Genomic DNA, 6,764 nt, shown 5'->3' with positions numbered 1-6,764 from the left:
GCCTTCCGCTCAGGTCATGATCCCGGGGTCCTGGAATGGAGCCCCACATCAGGCTCTCTGCTCTGCAGGGAGCCTGCTTCCTCCTCTCTCTCTCTCTCTGCCTGCCTCCCTGCCTACTTGTGATCTCTGTCTGTCAAATAAATAAAATCTTAAAAAAAAGATATGGTGACTGAGTGGATGAGGGGGTGAAGGAGAGGGAAGAGGCAGGAATAATCCCTAAATGTTTTCAGCTTGAGTGACTGAGTGACCCTAAATGAGAGCAGTCTCAGTAGCAGTTCAGGGCTTAAGTCAGATAATGAATGTGAAAGCGCTTTCGGAAAGGTCAAAGGGCGGCGGCTGAACTCCTGTGGAGCGACCAAGGCAGTGAGTTCCATTTTACAGATGGGGAAACTGAGGCACGATAGTCTGGCAGATGGAAACGTTCCACGACGCGCTCGCCTCACACCTCTTGGTTGAGTGAAAGGACCCAGGCGCGTTGGGAACCTACTAAGTGCCAGTACCGTGCCCGGCTTGGCTCCGCTCCGCCGGTTTCCCTGTTCGCCACTCGTGTTCCAATAAAGTTATTGAAATTGACACCGGTTGCTAAGGAAGTGGGTCGCTGAGCCGGGTTGCTAAGGAAGTGAGCGGCTGCCTTCTCTCCCCATCCGGGGCAGCGGGGAATGGCTGAGCCCGGGGTTTGCCGCCGCCCCCGCCGCCGCCGCCGCCGCCGCCGCCGCCAGCTGTCGGCTCGCGCCGCAGGTGAGTCCGGGAGGGGCCCGGGCTGCCGCGGGGCAGGCCCATCCTGCCCGCCGCCCGCCTTCTGCCCGGGGCCCCGCGCCGCAGCCGCCGCCTGGCTCTGCTGCTTCACGAGCGGGAGCATCCTCTGCCTTGCCTCCCGGGCATCCTCCGGCTGTCTGGGCGGCCTCGCCCCTCCTCCTTCGGGCGGAGGTGCGGCCCGACCCTCAGACCCGGCCGCGAGGGGTTGGAGTCCACCCGGCGGGGTCTGCGGCCGTGGTCAGGGACCCAGCTCTGGAGAGAGGCGGGGAAGCGAGAGCCTGGGGTCTGAACCTCGCCGCTGCCCCGGCTCACTGTGTGACCTTGGGCAAGTCCCTTCCCCTATCAGGCTTCGGTCGACCGTTCAGGGATCTCCGAACACTTGCTGCTCAGAGTGGTTAAGATGATGAGGTGTGTACGTTGAAAATATCCTGAATGGGGAGAGGGAGAATTCTTAGGGCACCCTGACATGAGGACCAAGAGTCCGGTTTCAAGTCGAGAGTGTCTGAGTAGGAGACTGCATCTCCATTTAGTAATTGTGTGGCCTTGTCTTGGGCAAGTTAATCTCTGAGCCGCCTTTTCTGTATCTGTAAAATGAGTTAATGAACCACGGAGGGAAGCCCGTGAAACAGAGTATGTTAGGTAGTTTGGCGCATAGTAAGTGTCCTGCAAGCTTATTAGGAGGCATGTGGGGAGGTTTGGGCGAGGCTTCCTGGAAATGACTTTGAGACGGGTGGGATTGAAGTGTGCAGAGCACTGGCTCTTATGTGTATTCCTCCGCTTTTGACATCTCACTGCCCCCAGTTTTCCTTCTCCGAGCAGGGGAGGTGAGGCGGCCCTGCGCAAGTAGCCCTGGTCGTGGAGACCATGAGTTCAAGTTCATGTAGGTGACTGAGCTTATGGTCTCATTTTCAAATACTTGGACTTTGTTGATCCTTCCGGAGCAAAAGGGTGTGTCCTTTCTTTCTTTCTTTCTTTCTTTCTTTCTTTCTTTTTTTTAATGTCTCTTGGAAGGTGCTTAAAGCTTAATCGCTATTTGTAAATGTATAATTAAGAAGCACTTCTCAGGTACATTATCTCATTTAATCTTCACGTAGACTTGGCCAGGTAGATGTGATGTTATCCTCATTTCACAGACGAGGAGACTGAGGCTCAGAAAAGTGAATGACTTGCCTAAGAATCTTATCCTTATAAAGTGGTGGTAAATCCAGGTAAGTCCCATATTTTCTCCCCTGTATCCTGATGTCTCTGCTTTCTCAACAACAGCTGTTACAAAGCCAGCAGGTATTCTCTGTTTCTTCTAACTGCTATGGCTAGAGCCCCCCCCCCCCCGCCCAGTGGCAAGGAAATAAGGTCTTATATAAAGCTTCATTTAAATAGATATCATCCAAAGTGTGGACCTCAAAAAAGAGCTGGCATGTTTAAAAGGGGGCTTCTCTATCCCTCAGTCCCCTCCTCTTTAAAATGAAAGAAGAGGGCTAGATGACATCAGAAGGGCCCTTCAGTGATGTTGTGCAATTCTGATGGCAAGCTAGTGGTTTAACAACATGGGATCTGGTGTCTGGGTTCAAAGCTTGGCTCTTCCACCTCCAGGCTGCGTGTCACTGATCAACAGACTTCATCTCTCTGCTGCGCCTTCTTCATCTGTAAAATGGGGATAATAATAGCATTCACCATATATGGCTGTTGTGAGGATTCATTTAAGCTTAATACACGTAAAGTGCCTGGCATGTTTGATATATGTTAGCCATTATTATTTGGGCTTAACATAGCACCTATACTCTATATTCTATTTACGGTTGGTTAGTGAGTAAACTATGTGCTCACAGATCTCCTGGTGGTTGTCCACCCCAGGAGATCGCTGCAAGCTTGAAACAGTGGCTGTCACAGTATAATGTAAATGTTAGTGTTAGTACAGGGTGGCTCTAGGAACCTGCAACCCCATGCCAGAATGGGTTGAGAAGAAAGATGAAAGCTGATGGTAGGATGTCAGGTGGTAGCCCAGCTCTCAGTTCAGTAAATGTGTACTAAACCCCTCCGTGCTGAGCACAACAGAGGATGTGGAAATTGGTCCCGAAGCCCTATACTTCAAGGGCCCCAGAACTTAGTTTGCATATCACTGGCTTTGGAAATGATCTGACTTCTTTTTTTTTTTTTTTTTTTTTTTTAAGAATTTATGTATTTATTTGACAAAGAGAGCAAATGAGGGAACACAGCAGAGGGAGCAGGAGAGGGAAAGGGAGAAGCAGGCTTCCCACTGAGCAGGGAGCCAGATGCAGGGCGATCCCAGGACCCTGGGATCATGATCTGAGCCAAAGGCAGATGCTTGACTGAGCCACCCGGGCGCCCTATGATCTGGCTTCTTTTTTTTTTTTTTTTAAAGTTTCTTTTTTTATTTTTTTAAAGATTTTATTTATTTGTCATAGAGAGAGAAGTGAGAGCAAGCACAGGCAGACAGAGTGGCAGGCAGAGGCAGAGGGAGAAGCAGGCTCCTCGCCAAGCAAGGAGCCCGATGCGGGACTCGATCCCAGGACGCTGGGATCATGACCTGAGCCGAAGGCAGCCGCTCAACCAACTGAGCCACCCAGGCGTCCCATGATCTGGCTTCTTTAAATGAATTCCTGTCTTGTGTTTACCGCTACTGCAGAGTAAAGCTGCTGGTCCACAAGTCTTCTTTTGTGTCCCTAGTCTTCTGTTGGGTGCCTGGGTCTCTGAGAAAGAACCTTCTCTTGCACTGGTTGGTAATACAATGCTCTCTGTATGGTGCCTACTGGTTTACAGAAGTGTTTAAGTGTGCCTTCACTCATTTGGTATTATTAGTAGCCCTACAAAGAAGGTAAGGTGAAGATGTAAGATCCCCATCTTGCAGTCAAGGGACGTAAGATGACAGAAACCATGCTGCTAGTAAGTGGCCCGTTTCACCTGGGAATTGGGTCTTCCAGTTCCAAGTTCAGTGCTCTTGCCCTGTGCTGCCTCAATTTTACTCATGCCGCATTTGCTGAGCACCTCATATGTGTCCGGCGATATGATGGTTCAGAGGTAGATGAGGTCTTTGCTTCCATGCAGTTTCCATTCCAGTGGCAGCCATGGAGAAATAAACCAATAAATGAACAAGGTAATTTGGATAGAAATAAGGACTGTGAAAACACTAAAACAGTGATGTCAGGAACAGTAGCTTCTTATGGGGATTGGGACGCTGCTACTTTATTTATTTTTAAAAGATTTTATTTATTTACTTGACAGAGAGAAATAGCAAGAGAGGGAGCACAAGCAGGGTGAGTGGGAGAGGGAGAAGCAGGCTTTCGACTGAGCAGGGAACCCAGTGCGGGGCTCGATCCGAGGACCCTGGGATCATGACCAGAGCTGAAGGCAGATGCTTAACGACTGAGCCACTCAGGAGCCCCTTGACACTGCTACTTTAATTAGATGGTCAGAGAAGGCCTCTCTGTAAGGTGTTGACTTTTTTTTTAATCAATTTTTTTAGTCCATTTATTTAATTTAGTGAGAGAGAGCGCACCTGCATGCTCAGGTATAGTGGGGAGTGGCAGAGGGAGAGAGAATTCCCAAGCCGACTCCCCTCTGAGCAGGGAGCCTGATGTGAGGCTTGATCCCAGAACCTGAGATCATGACCTGAGCCCAAATCAAGAGTTGGATGCTTAAGTGACTGAACCACCCAGGTGCCCCTAAGGTGGTAACACTTTTGCTGAGATTTGCTGCCAGAAGGGGCCAGCCAATTTGGAAATGTAGAAGGAACAGCTAGGGTAAAGGCTCTGAGGGAACAAGTTTGGTAAGTTCTAGGAACTGAAAAAAGGCTCCGAGCAGCTGCAGCAGGTGAGCTGGAGGTAGAGGAGGAGAGTGGAAAAGTGGGCCGAAGAGAGGCCTCAGGTCTTATAGGGCTTATAGGCTAGAGTAAGTGATTGTGATTTGATTTTAAAAGCATGGGAAGCCATTGAAGGCTTTAAGAAGGGGAGTGACAATAGTCTATTTTTTTTAAGGTTTTTATTTATTTCAAAGAGAACATGAGCAGAAGGGAGGGGCAAAGGGAGAAACAGACTCCCTGTTAAGCAGGGAGCCCTATGTGACTCTATCTTAAGGACCCTGGGATCATGACCTTAGCCTACGGTAGACACTTAATTGACTAAGCCACCCAGTCGCCCCTGTTTTTTGTTTTTTTAAAAATCACTTTGACCTCTTTGTGGCCAATGCATTTTAAGGGGGTAAGCATGGCAGCCAGAAGGGTAGTTAGGAGGCCAGTAGAGAGGTGATGGTGGCCTACTAGAGGGGTAGCACTGGAGATGGGTACAGGAGCATGAATCGGGGAGGTGTTTTGGGGACAGGAGCAGCGGGATGGTGGTTGGGAGAAGAGCCGAAAGAATCCAGGAAGACCGCTGGGTTTTTGGCCCGAGCAGTTAGGTAGATGTTGGTGGTGCCATCTGCCTCTAAAATGATGAAAGAACTTTTGGTAAGGTGCCCTGTGAGGAAGAATGAGCGGTGGCTTGAGCTGAACCTGCTGGAGGGACAGAAGGCATAAACATCATACCTTATAGTCCTGGGGGAGGAGAGCCCAGCTCATGCTGCAGGACAGCCGGATGCGTCTCACAGAAGCCCCCACCATGGACACCCACAAGCCCTGCTCTTCTTGCATGCTGGCTCTTGGCCAGTTTGTGGAGTGGCAGGCGTGGGCTTTGCCAGGGCAGTGCCCATCTGTCTCATGCTGTTGCCATTGCTGTCCTGACTCGAGATCTTGGCTGATGAAGGCTGGAAGGAGGCCGGCCAGCTCGGGGAGAGAGAATGGAATCGCTGGAGAAGCTCACCATCGGTGCCTCACATGGCCACAGTTTCCCTGCCAAAGTGGTTCTTTCCTTGGCCATCAAATGACATTTCTAAAGTTTCAGAGCTTTTGATTTGGGGATCCCTTGAAAAGCTGTTGTGTCCTGCCAGAATTCCTAGAGGATCCTTGAATGGAGGATCTCTTCTGAGCAAGGAATTTAAGCCTTTTTTTCATACATATTAATAATTGCTCTTGTAAATTTAGGCTTTACAATGTTGTAAGTTCCACCCTGGGAATATTAAGACTGATAATCCCATCACCTCCACTTGTAGAGCAGTTCAGAATGCTCTTTCCTGTGCATTCTTATTTACTAATGCTTGCCAGTGGAGATCACATGGAATATCATCTACCCTCAATTTACAGACGAGGCACTGAGATGCTAAGAGGTCATTTGTTTTTGTCAGTGTTAGGCACCTGTTAGGTGCTGGGTTAGGTAGATCCTTGCTTCTCAGAGTGTGTTTTGCATGACGGAAGTACCCATGGCCCCTGAAAGCTTGTCAGATTTCTGGACCTAGCTAATTCACCAGGCCATATTTTACCAAGACCCCCAGTGTGTCCTGCATGAGTTAAGAGTTTCAGGTGCACTCTTTTGGTAATAAGTGGCAAAACTAGGTCTTCCCCATGATAATGATAATAAAAGTAATAGGACTAGCCTAACTTATCCAGCCAAGCACTGTCATAAGTGCTTGACACAGGTTGTCTCTTTTGGTCCTCAAGGCAGCCCTGAACATGGGTACTGATATGAATCTCACTTTCCAGAAGAGGAAAGTAGAGGCATACAAAAGTGAAATAACTTCCCCAGATCTTCTGAGTCCAAGTCCGTTGCTCCTTCTACCACTGATTTCATTCATCTTTCAGGGGGACAGTATATCCTTGCTGTCTTGTCTGGAGTCCTTCTCTTCTCTTCGTGGGTAACCAATGTCAAATGCTGATGAAAAAGTGACTTCAGGGGCACCTGGGTGGCTTAGTCGTTAGGCGTCTGCCTTTGGTTCGGGTCATGATCCCAGGGCCCTGGGATTGAGCCCCACGAGGGGCTCCCTGCTCAGTGGGAAGCCTGCTTCTCCCTCTCCCTCTGCTTCTGTTCCCTCTCTCACTGTGCCTCTGTCAAACAAATAAATAAAATCTTTAAAAAAAAAAAAATACCCTATTCATTTGAAAAAAAAAAAAGAAGTGTGACTTC

At 49.2% G+C, this 6,764-nt stretch overlaps 1 protein-coding gene across 1 annotated transcript in view; it reads left to right on the top strand.

The window, feature by feature from the left end:
- The first annotated feature begins 664 nt into the window (after positions 1 to 664).
- Positions 665 to 6,764, top strand: part of KIF3B (kinesin family member 3B) — a 45,193-nt gene continuing 39,093 nt past the window's right edge. Inside the window, exon 1 of the mRNA XM_044263260.1 lies at positions 665 to 738. The gene's annotated coding sequence lies outside the window, so the exon portion shown is untranslated. The remainder of the gene's footprint in view (positions 739 to 6,764) is intronic.

The sequence above is a fragment of the Neovison vison genome, chromosome 8 (assembly GCF_020171115.1).
Source record: "Neovison vison isolate M4711 chromosome 8, ASM_NN_V1, whole genome shotgun sequence".
NCBI classification, from domain to species: Eukaryota; Metazoa; Chordata; class Mammalia; order Carnivora; family Mustelidae; genus Neogale; species Neogale vison.
The sequence above is the reverse complement of the archived record's forward strand: the minus strand, read 5'-3'. Positions and strand labels throughout refer to the sequence as shown.